This window comes from Sinocyclocheilus anshuiensis, unplaced genomic scaffold (assembly GCF_001515605.1).
Source record: "Sinocyclocheilus anshuiensis isolate Anshui unplaced genomic scaffold, SAMN03320099.WGS_v1.1 scaffold375, whole genome shotgun sequence".
Classification (NCBI taxonomy): domain Eukaryota; kingdom Metazoa; phylum Chordata; class Actinopteri; order Cypriniformes; family Cyprinidae; genus Sinocyclocheilus; species Sinocyclocheilus anshuiensis.
Window position 1 is genome coordinate 711,375 of NW_015549594.1, and position 13,246 is coordinate 724,620.

At 35.7% G+C, this 13,246-nt stretch overlaps 1 protein-coding gene across 3 annotated transcripts in view; it reads left to right on the plus strand.

The window, feature by feature from the left end:
- The window catches only part of tnr (tenascin R (restrictin, janusin)), a 138,345-nt gene that overhangs the window by 61,761 nt on the left and 63,338 nt on the right, over positions 1-13,246 (plus strand). For all 3 annotated transcript variants that reach the window (XM_016446858.1, XM_016446860.1, XM_016446859.1), the window contains one exon: positions 7,418-7,474. The gene's annotated coding sequence lies outside the window, so the exon portion shown is untranslated. The remainder of the gene's footprint in view (positions 1-7,417; positions 7,475-13,246) is intronic.

Below are 13,246 nucleotides of genomic sequence, written 5' to 3' on the forward strand. Positions count from 1 at the left end.
AGGGACAGAATTACAGACCTAATGCCAGAACCTTACAGTCCAACCAAATAACTCTGGGTTGCTATCCCTCATTTTCCGGGCTCTTATAAAGCCCAACTCTAAAATCTGTTGTCATGCAGTCAGACTCCAGAGAGCTCTGGGGAGTTGCTTTCCAAAGGCTCCATCACAAAACGCTATAAAAACGCTTTGCACAACCAGAAACTAAAGTCAAGGGAGACTGAAATGAGAAAGACATGAAGACAGAAAGGAGAGCAGTGAAAGGCAGAGGTTGTGGAGAAGCGAGCAAGAGAAAGAGAAGAGTGCGAGGAGGGCAGAAAGGGACAGAAAGAGGTTGCTGTGTCAGTACAAATCTGGCATCCCATTGCTTCTCTATGCACTTTACAAGAGCAAAGAGCAGTTCAATTGATCGTTTCATAGTTTTTAATTAGCATTCACCAAAGTGCCTGGTAGTCCTGAGGCCATGTACATCCAATGTTCTGAGGCAGGGCAGGACTTGGGATTTACGCAACTATCATGGTAAACAAGATTATTTGTGCTTGCTTTTCCTCTTTGCTGCCCACATTGATAGTATCTGTGTGCATCGATGGTTTCCTCGGGCCATGTTTACAGCAAATGTTGCTCTGTTTTTTGTTTAACAGCCTGTCTATTAATGAGCAGAATATATATAGCAGAAACTCTCAAATATGTACCTGATTCCCAGCTCTTTTTTAGCATAAAATAAAAATTATCTCACATTACAGTGGCCAAAATAAAACCGATCCTGTTTAAACTTGACTTTTTAATCCCAGAATGTTAAACTGAAGTTATAGTTCACCTCTCTAAAGACCATCCAAATGCAATAACAGCTCAATAGAGACTGACTGAAGATTATAGGTTTCGGTTTTCTCACGGTTTCTCTTGCTTTGTGCCACCTGATGGAAATCTGTCTGTTTTTTTACTCACATTTTCCCTTCTCTGTAAGTTTCTGTGGGGATCTTACTAACTCTGTGTAGCACTCCTTGCATATTCTGTTGGTCAGTCATTTCGGGTCAAGCATCATTGACATTTCTTTCTACATAAACTCAAGTACTGTGTGAGCGACACAATGCCATGTTTGGATAATTATCAATATTTCTGTAGATAAGATAAATTATTCTGCTGCAAGTCCATCAATCTGCAAAAAGACTCTAAAAATGCATGCAGTGTGATTCAAGCATATTTATATTTTGGAATTTAATCTTAAAACTTCTCCCATTTGTCTAGAAGAGCTTGGAGCTTCTCAGATTGGTTACATTATCAATACTGCTTGAAATTGATATTTTAGTCACTTTAGAACTTGCCTTCATGAAATACAACATCTAGATGTTTACTCTGAGAGCAAACAGAATAATGTCTAAACTTTCCGTTTTTTTAATTATTTTATAACCATACAAAACAGATTGATGACAACATACACATATCATATCCATGTCCCACCAAATAAAATAAAATATTGGATTTACTATCTAAAGTTGTTTCTACAATCCACAATTAAGTTGAATGAACTAAATAATATACTGTATATAATAAATAATAATGTTTTTGTGCTAACATTTTGAGAACATTATTAAAGACAAGATTACTTTGAATAAAGATTCTATTAATGCCAAAGGAAAAACTTTTGTTCATAACTTTGAGAGAACCTTGCCAGAACATTAGCCAGCGTTCCCTATTGGCTGGGTTAGTGGTCAGCCGGTGTTACCAGTATGTTATCTTAAAACTTGAAACAAATAATCCATTACACTATACAAAAAAAATATATATCAGTCTTTCCAGTTCCCCTTCAGGAGCTCGAGCTGCGTCGAGATTCGCTTTGGGAACGCCCTTGCGTGACCACGTTCTGAAGCACGTGTCAAATCAGTCCAATGGAGCAGCGAGACGTCACGAGCGGGGTGACGTAAGCACCAGATAGTATAAAAGCGCATCTGGCAGAGCGCAAACCAGCTTCTGCTCTTCAGTAGCGCTCTGTGTATGTGTCTGTCTATTTACTGTTGTCTGTCCCTGGCATCTACCCCAGGTTCCCAAGTTCTCTCTTCGTGATGTGCTCATAAGATACACACACAGGCAGGGACTTGGTAGTATGGCGCAGTGGGTATTCTCGTTCCCAAAGCGAATCTCGACGCAGCTCGAGTTCCTGAAGGGGAACGTCTCTAGGTTACGTATGTAACCACGGTTCACTGAGGGAACGAGACGCTGCGTCTCTTTGCCATACTCCCTGCATCCCTGCAGGTGCTACTTCATCGAAGCTGGTTTGCGCTCTGCCGGATGCGCTCTGCCGGATGCGCTTTTATACTTTCTGGTGCTTACGTCACCCCGCTCGTGACGTCTCGCTGCTCCATTGGACTGATTTGACACATGCTTCAGAACGCGGTCACGCAAGGGCGTTCCCAAAGCGAATCTCGACGCAGTGTCTCGTTCCCTCGGGGAACCATGATTACATACGTAACCTAGAGACGTTTTTCACTACAGTCACTAAATAAGACACAAGATGTATACATATTATATAGTATATTTATATATATGTGTACCATTTTATGTAGCACTGCTCTAGATTATAAATTGCCTGCATGATAACAAATCCTGTGCCTGATAGACTCTACAAACTTAAACTATTACATTATTATCTTCATTAGCATAAAGGAATGAGTATCAGATTTGGTGTCTGCTGAGTTCTGAGAGATAACACCACACTCCTGCTTTTCTATATTCAGATTCTGTGATGCGTGATGGAAGAGGGTTTCTGACCTCCTTAGACAATAAAGCTGATGTTGGTTAAGCCACGAGGCATAAAAGTGATTTTAATAAGATACTGCAAACCCCCTGCACATTAAGTTTCAAACTCCCAGGCCATTTTATATTCTTTTGATAGAAGCCTTTCCGATGAGTGCAATGGAAGAACAGAATAAGCCTGTGGACTCACGAGGCTTACTCTGTTCTTCTGTGTTACACTGAATAGTGCGCTCTCGTCAGAATGCAAAGAGCAGGTCAAAACTTTTTGTTTTCTACTTTTCAGGTTTTATGTTTAAAACCATTTTGGCTTTCTTTGATGTCATAGCTTCACCAGGTGAAGGCTGACACTTTGCCTAGTGAAGGGCGCTACTTCAACTCAGTCTCACAATTCAGAAAAACATTAAAGATAAAAGCACTCCGAAAAGATCCTGAGGCCTCAGCAAAAGGGAAAAAAGTAATCCAGCTTCCAAGGATGAAAGCTCTTTTCAACATTGTCAACTTTTCTTCCAGGCTAAAGATAGCAAGTGAAATTTCATTGCGAATGTATATTTACTATGTGCACATTTACTCACCACATAAAAAAAAGTATTTTACAGAAACAGAAGGATTTATTTTTTTTTTATTATTATTTTATTTTATTTTATTTTATTTCTAAGCATTATTTTTGGATTAGGTGGAATGTAGGAAGTTAGCCATTCTTTCTCATTCAATATGCATCACCATTTTAACAAGGAATTGCCAATTCGTGAGAAATTAAAATCCTGTGATTCGTTATGTTGGACTAAAGAGAGTGAGGAAGATGAATATTACCCTCTGTCTTGCACAGGAAACATATTCCTTATTCACAGTCTGTAACTGCTGAATGAAATTCATTATCAGAAGTGTCGATCATAAAAACCCAAGCCATGAAACTAATATTAATTAAAATTTGACAGGTTTTATATCAAAGCTCTGAGGTGTGGCAATGGTTACAGACAGAACGCTGATTCAGGCATTTTTGCAGTAGACCTTTCTAAATCGGAGGGATAGATTAATCAGAAACTTGAATGCAACAAAAGACATTGTTCGACCTGTTGAATTTGCTGCTCTGATAATTCTATTTCATTCTCATAACTTCATTATTGTTCATTATTGTTTAATCATTTATATGAAGGCACAAAGGACACTTCCATTAATCATTTCGAACCATTAGACATATTGACCAAAGTAAAGGAAGTTTGCTGTCCAAACAGAGTAAGGCTAAGGGCACACTTAAATGACATGTCATTTACAAATAGAAAAGAACCATGGTGCAACTTTACTAAAAGATGACTTCTAACATTCTAGTCTAACATTTAACTACAAAAGGATTCATAAATCATTGAGCAATGGGGGGCTGAGACTTCACCCTTTCCGTTAACTCATTGAGCAAAACAGCATTTTCACTTTTAATTCCAAGACAAGCAATTAATCTTAATCAGATTTAATTTAACATCACCATTCCATATGCGAATCATTTTTCACTTCTGAAAACACAATTACAGCAATATGAACAACATGTGCAATTTTCATTACCATATTTTTACTGTGCAATATTTAAGCAATGACACTTAAGCAAGCGTCAATACTTAATCAATCACTGTAAAACCTAATAAATTATTTATTCTATAAATTAATTATCTTTTTTTTTTTGGCTGACTTAATTTAATGTGCACCAGTTTGTTGAACCTAATTGTATAAAGAAATCTTGCATTCCCATAAAATTGTAACATTCTCTTGCAAGTGACCTTGTTATTTATTGTGAAGACATGTACATACATGACAATGACATGAGAACATTACAAAACCATTTGCTAATTCTGATAACAAACAACTGCAAAAAAAAAACTGTAATTTTCTGCACCACTCAAATACGGCAGGATGACAAAAATAAAGACAATTTAACTTAAAATACTCTTGACATGAGGACACTCGTGGGATTACTCGTTTTATAATCTGTCAGAAAGTTAGCAGGAAATGTATAATACTTTTAAGATGACTAATTATCTGTGTTCATTGAGCATGACTATAGCTGAGCTCAAACCAACACAGTTGTAAACATAATATACAGTAGTACTACAGTGTTTACATTTATTTTGACATGAATACATGTAAACCGTGTATTTTGTATATTGTTTGTATTTTCATACTCTATGTTGTCAGAGTTTATGATTCTTTGCTTCTGCAAAGAGCATTTCTCAAAGCTGATTTTTTTTCCTGCAGAAAGATAAAAAAAATGTGACAACAGTTTCCAGTGACAGGTGATAAATGGTTACAGTATGGGAATCTATCTGCTGCATCAACACATCGGAAATGGGATCTCCGAAAGATAACAAATTACAGCGAGTCTGCTGTGATTCACAGAGAACTGGTGCCATGGTGATCCTTCTTTCTGATGCTTCACTGACATAACTTCCAGCACAGGGACTGGATGTGAGGCACTGGATTTCTGTCATGTTTAGGCTGCAGCAAACAGTGAGGCCCATGAATCATATGGGAAAAGTACAGAAATTTTACAATGTTTGTCCTGTTCAAACAGTGAAGGAAAAGTGTGGGTGGGAAAAACAGAAGCTTCAGAAGTTTCATATTGGTCCTTCATGAATTTTTTACATTTCTTTTTAGGAGAACAAGAATTGAAAAGCTACTGCAAGCGAACTGGCCACACTGTTGATTGTAGCGCTTCACAGGTTGTGAGTAATGATGAAGGGTGAGCCAGAAAATGAGCACTGACATCTGTTGGAGCTGGAACACTGTTGGTTCACATAGATTTGTTGGCATACCGTTGAATGGATAGAGCATATTTGTTTCGAGCATGCTCGATTTTATTCATGTATTCATTTTGTGGATCCATTTTTTGTGCCTACGCAGCACTATTTTTGTTCGGCCTGCCTCCTGCATCCTCTGCTCTCTGGGAAATTATTTACATTTATAAAGTTTGCTTACTTGCTCTTCCCAAATGCCTCAGTGGATTTGCCTCTGAGGGAGGAGACCCTGCATATTTGTATATTATTATTTATTAATATGTTTTTTCATTATTTATTTATTTTTATTTACATTAGCCTCTACAAATTCTGAATTGTTTGCATAGAAGACTAAATATTAAAATCAGTTCAGACATAGCATGTGTCCTCAGGGGAAACGTGCACTGGGGTCTACTCATTCAGAAGTCTCGATCAATATCCATATGCATATTGGCAGAATTGTGTTATAGGAAGTATGCACTTAATTTACATCTCTCGAGAACAGCATTAAGCCCCAGTCTACCCTAAAGCCATCCCTGTAATGACATTGTGCTACGGTCAGAAAGAAAATTAAATACCATAATCTTTCACATTTGTTCAACCTCACTGCTGACAAGCGAAGCCAGAAATAAATTGGCTTTATTTTGGTGAACAACATCTCTCCCTAAGGAAGAAATACAAAGATTATGGCCACACTGATGAGAAAATAGCTTCTGATCAAAACAGACATGCTCATAGCCTATACAACAGTTCAAAAAAACTAGAGGTTAGTATTATGTTATATTTTAGACATAATATTAACAGTTACTTTGTGTAGATTAAGGAATATAGTTTGTAATAAACAGGGAATAAAGAAAGAAAAAGACAAACAGCAAAAGAAATGCATTTTAACTATCTTCAAATTAAATTTATTTATAGAAGCACATATTCACTTAATCTTATGTCAAAATGGCTCTGTAAATGTTTCTTGTCTAGTCAAATTCAATTACAAATTACACATATCACTTAAAAGGTAATGATGAAGGTTATTTTCAATTCACAGAAATCTGACCAAAAATGTAGAGTTGTTTACATCACTGCATATTACTGTTGGTAATTTCTATCATAACACAGCTGTCGGATTTGAAATATTTTTTTTTATTTATTTACCTTTATTTAACCAGGAAATGAAAAACTCTTGAGATTTAAAATCTAATTTACAAGAGGGTCCTGGCCAAGATAGGCAGCACATTTAGTTACACATAAAACAAAATACATTCGTTTACATACACAGAAACATACACAAATCACTCAAAACATTTACAATCAGGTGACTCTACAAATACAATTACAAATATTTATCTACTTACAGCTTATCTCACAATTAAAACCGAAGAGGTGTGCTGGTTTTCATGTCCGGTTTCTCTAAACAGTAAAGCCTGCCTTCTGTGATTTGACTGGCCATCTCAATCCCTTTGACATTGGCGAGTGATGTTGGACTGCTGAGGCAGAGACATCAATGTCTTTGGTGGTTAGGCCTGCACACTTGTCGTGTTTAATTCCTGAAAGAAGCAGTGTTTTGGCTGAGTGAATGATTCAATGACTCATAAATCCTAAATTCATTCCTAAATGAATCAGTGTATTTGAACAAATCTGTTTCATAATGTCATATAATATTCCCTAATATATAATATATTATTTATTGTTTATTGAGATTTTTGTTTAGAATTCAAGGGTTTTAAGATTTGAAGTCAGAACCTGGAAAAAAACTGGAAAAAAACTGGAAAAAATGTTGCCTTAGTACATGAATGTTTCATGGATGTGTTTTATGTGCACAAGTACATTTACGAATACCTGCTGGGAGTATGCATGAATGTGATCTGTTTTGGAGTATGCACTCAATTCAGTGATCCATTTCCTCTTTCTTCCAGGTGCAGATTATCCTTCTGTGTGGTGAGACAGGAAGAGCATCAGCACTGGCACTTAAGGTAAGATAAGACTCAGTATGTGTGAGCAGTTATAATATATCCCTTCCAGCTGTATTTCTTCTATTCACACACACACACACACACACACACATGTTGGGTTTCCATATTTTATGGGGACATTCCATAGGCTTAATCATTTTTATACTGTACAAGCTGTATTCACAAATTCACATGATTTCCTATTTCCATGTAATGCAGGCATTCCCAAACATTTTTGTCATCTGAACATCTTTCACCTATTATTATTTACTTGAAGTACCCCTGAGATTTTAAAATAAATATTTTAATAAGTATCACATTTGCATGTTCACAGTTCTCTGTTGGTTAATGGTCACAGGACATGCATGTAAACAAATAAAATATATTATTCTTTTAGTAAATGTTTTAATTTGATTGATGTTATTCTAAAATGACTTATTTTAATTTTACATTTTTTATAATTTAATTAATTATTAGCTTTCCATTAAACTCATGTAGTCCCTACAGTTCAATTACGAACCCCAGTTTGGGAAACCATAATGTAGCGTAATGTTTAATGCACTTATATGGTACAATATGGTACAAGATTATCCTATTTAATTCAATGTGATAAACAATTAAGGTCAAAAGTAATCTAAAAGTAATCAAAAAGTAGTCTGATTACATTACCTGAAATGTGTAAGGCAATGGATTTAGTTATTAACTACAATTTTTGTCATGTAATTTGGAACATCAATAACAGACTACAACTTCTAAGTAATCTATCCAGCTCTTCCCATATTTTAGGGAATGCCAGGCCACACACACACACACACACACACACACACATGATAATTTCTTATCCTTTGGCTGATATTTATAAAAAGTGACAGAAAATAAGAGGCGGTGTTTTTTAACATGCCAATTTAAATAATTACCTATAATTTCCTGTCTTCTTTCTTCTTATCTGTGTCAAAGATTTATTTTTAAAAATGTCCTTTGACAGATTTCACTTACACATCAAGGGATGCCCTGTGAATTTGCACTCCTTACTTAAAGCCTGTAATTATTGCTGTTGAGCTCACTTAAGTTCTTTTTTTTTTCTATTTTTGTTTTGGACTGGAGTCTATGCATTGTCTCAAGAAAAAAAAGGGAAAAAAACAACCTTTCTCTTGCTAATTAAATGTACTTTTTTCATCGTTGGTGGACGATGAGCTCATTATCACACATTGCAAGCACAGTAGAGTCCAGGGTTACTGAGGACTCAGCAATTGCTTTTGTGTACTGCAGGCATGAGTGGGGCTTACCACCTGATTGAAATGTTCAGAGAGATGCCACGGTTTGTTTCTCACAATGGTAAATGAGGATTTCAGTATGTGTCTCAGTGACTAGGTCCCTTGAGGGGGAGGCGACTTGGTATTTTTAACATCTTAATGAAACGCTGAGAGGGCTCCTAATTGCGGCGCGAGTGGGTAGGGGAGAATAGAGGTGAAGTGACAGCGCTGGAAGCCTTTGATCTGAGAACTCTAATCAATGGGGATTAGTTTCCTTTAGCTCTGCGCTGCGCGATGTCTTTGACAGCCCCATGACTCTCATATTAATGAGCCATTAGCATGGCTTGAATTAAGAGAGATACCAGTTCACAGATCTCTGTGGATAAGAGCACACTTTAGGGTGACACTGATAACTCGCTCATGCTGCCTATGGTTGTTGATCAGTTAGTCAGTTCGAGTCGTCTAAGAATGGCTTCTTTAATCTATAAGAAGAGCGAAATGAAGGATGACAGGCGTATGTTGATTTAATTACGCTGATCGGAACACAAAGATATATAATCAACTTCCATCGCACCTCTCAGATGATGCCCTCACTACTAATGCACTACTTATTTTAGAATGTTCTGTCAAAAGTAACATCCCCATAATATTTGGGGGGGGGGGGGAAGGTTTTAAATGTTTAAAAAAAAAAACTTGCCCTTTTTAAAAAAAATAAACTGGCCATTTTGAATGTTCATAACTTCATGAACTTAATGGGAACATTAGCAAAATGTATGTTCTTAAAACATATTTTTGTTAGCTGTGTTACTCATAATACAATAAAAAATATTCTAGGATTTCAGGCTTGAATATGCTATATTTCTTATGCAAGAGATCCCATGTTTTAAATCATTTCAATTTGCTCAAAAATGCTGATTTATTCCATAATAAAATAAGTGTCTCGCTGAATTCTAAAGCATAAGCCTACTACCCTTACTATTTAATTACCATACCTTTTTTTGTGGCAGAAGTGTGTGTGTGTGTGTTTGTGTTTGGCAAACATGAAGAGAGATCAAAAAGCAGATTTTTATAGCTTTATTCCTGGCAGCTTTTATAGGAGCTCACATGAAAGACAAGAAAGCTAAAGCCCCCTAAATAGAATCTAGCAAGACCAATGCCATCCACATGGGCATCTCAGGGCATCTCACCGCCATCTTAACTTTACCTTTATGTTATTAATCAGGTCCTGGAGGAGATATTTTCAAGTCTTTACCATGTCTTTCTTTGATTATATAAACATGTGATATAATCTATCCATTTTCATATTGATGTCTTAGAAAGTAAGAACTGACAGTGGAGGCTCGAGGGCTTTGTAATGTTATTCAGACAGGTATGTTTCGAGTTCAGGGGAAGATCGAAATCCAGCAACCTGAGAAAGACAGCAGCGAGATCCCTGATCAATCTGAACCCAAGCTACTCAATAATGAATGTGTGGGAGTCATATAATCTGAAATGCATGTCCGATTTTACCCTCTAATCCATCAGCGTCTCGATATCTGTCAGTATCAGGTATACCATCTGGGACAGTCCTGTCTTTTTCCTTATGCTTTATGTTATATCTACAGCCTTATCTCTTCTGACAGCTTACACAATCACAGCTACATGCAAAGACTGTTTGTATGTTAGAGAGATCAAAGACTTAACGTTGCTTGGCAGTGCTGAAAAGAAAAGGTTTGTGAATATTTGGACCATCACTGAGACATTACATTTTTAGAAGGATGTGTATATCCCAAATGTGCTTCTGTGGCGTCCACAATCTCACTTTATCAAGGATCTACCTTACACCAATTTCTAATATGTATCTCATATGCCAAGGCTATGCTTATTTGTCCAAAAATTTAATAAAAACAGAAATATTGTGAAATATTACTGCAATGTAAAAAAAATTATGTATTTTATATAAATAAATGTATTTTTCTTAGGATGACACAGTTACGGTAATGTGCATTTATTTGTCTAACATACATATCATATTAAGAAAAATATATAATTTCATAAAATAACTTTAATCTCACTTTTGAGTTATTTCTTTCTCTTAAATTTGAAGTTCTTTCCATTTAAATGTGGATATCTCAATCCACCACACTGTTTACTTAAAAACCTCAACTATATGATATACAGTATATCAGAAATCAGATAAATTCTACCAGATATGGTTTCTCCAGTGAAATTATATAAAGTTTATCCTATCAGATCTTATGTAGCAGGGCAGTAAATATGCCATATTGGTTGAAATCTGATATAAAGGCATAAAAGAGGGAACAAATCACCCCTGAACAAGGACACACAATAAAACTGCACTTCAGATAATGTAAACATGACAAAGCAGTGCTGCTACATACACAGAATATATACTTGGTATTAGATGTGACAGGGTGTACTGTCAGTGTTCAGAAGGAAACATAATCAAAATACTCAAGTTTACTTTGACCTCTAGGTAATTCATTCTCTTTCTGATACTCCCTGAAAGTATCTTGTGTTTTGTTGTCTATCTTAGAACAGAGACATTTCTGTCTTTTATGAAAGCCCAACAATAACTGTCAGTTTGGGGAGTAAAAGAAATAGAGGGTTGTGAGAGAAAAAGATGAAAGGTAAATATTCTTCAGAGAGGGATGGCAGAAAATAGCTCTTTCAGAGGGGGTTGCACTTAAAGGGAAGAGGGTATTATGCTTCCTGTCAAACGTAGCCCCTGATAAATTATTTGATTCACTGATATATAGGAGAGAGAAACATTACAGGGAGAACGAAGGCAATGATAGTACCATAAACACTCTGCCTGAGAGGTAGTAGAAGCTTCAGATATATCAGAAAAGTTGTGAAAGATTTATTAATTCATATCTTGCTAAACTCGCTCTGCACAATGACTACATACATAGCAAGAATTTCATTGCACTCAGTGAAGCAATAATTCAAGGTGTAACCCAGAAAAAAGCAGAAAACTTTTAAAAGTTTTACTTTTTATTTGTGAATAGCTATCGTTTTGTGGTCATAATGGGTTGTGCAATTGTACCAGGACTGCCAAAAATCATAATGATGAGTTTGACTCTAACCCAGCCTTTAGCATAAAAATGAAACAAAAACACCCGTGCATCATTTTCAAGACAACCAAGAGACAAACCAGCCTGAAATGGCAACAGCAGGGTTGTGTGCCATCCAGAATTAAATTGACAATGTCTTAAATGTTCCAGTCCAGTTCTTGAATTTGAATTGTAGAAGCAAATATGGTGAAATTAAAATATTTTTTGAATGAAAGCATCAAATTTGAATTTAAGGACTGTTGTAAGTGTACATTTATTTTGTGTATGCATATTACTAACTTTTCAGTATGACTTAGTCATAAATATGTTATCATTCCAAAATATGATTTTAATAATCAATGTATTTTATTATATTAAACTTTCATTTTGTAGACTATGGTAGAACAACACTTTTCTCAAATGTACTCAAAAAAGATACTTTGTGGTGCTGTTCTGACAGTATGTATTAGTTCATTTAATTAGTTAAGAAACATTGTATACTCTATTTAGTAAACTCCTCTTCCTGTAAATTCCAGTTCAACATCCTGTGAGATGTGGCCAATTCAATTACAGTTTCAACTCCTGAATAGAAAGCAAGCCAGTTCTTCCGTTTGGAATTTTGTCTGACTCTGAATGGCGGTTTTCTTGAACTAGCAGCATGCCGAGAATAGTTGAGCACTTTATGAGCAATTATTCTGAGGCCTGAGTGGATTGAGGGACTGGATTGACATTTTTGTGCACAGGGAGCTTCTAGAATGTTAATGAAGTCTTTGAACATCTCTCTCTCCCTTTACTTGAAGGATTTGGTCTGATGACATGCATTTTTACCTCCCAGTTTCTCATAAGAGTGGCTAAAAAAATCTTTAGTGTTCCCTTTTACATTCAGAATTGTACCAGCATGACAGTACACACCTTTTGAATATTTTTTTTTCTATTATGAATCACTCTAAACCCAAGCCAGGTCTAAACTCAACAGTTTCCCACTTTGTTCTGAAATGAAAATGAAAACTCAAGCATAAAATGAAGTCAAACACATTTCTCTATTCACAATTCACTCACGCAAGAAATTGGCAGGCGCATACAGAGCAAGGACAAATGGACAGCTGAAAAAATAAACAAAAACACTTCTTCAAAGCACAGCTGTTTCTTTAAAGTCCATATATAGTTCATGCATTAGAACAATATGGATATGATATGATATATGATATGATATGATATGATATGATATGATATATGATATAGCCTATGATATGATATGATATGATATGATATGATATGATATGATATGATATGATATTTCAAGTTTCAAGAAAAGTTTTATTAACAGAACTGGGAGTGTTAATATATCAGTATGTTAAATGAATTAACCACTACTCATTTTTTGATTCCAAAATAAAAAATAAAAAAAAACTATGTTCTTCGGTGTAAATAATAGTTAATATGGGGGGGGGGGGGGGGGGGGGTTTTTTAAAAGGCATTTTTAA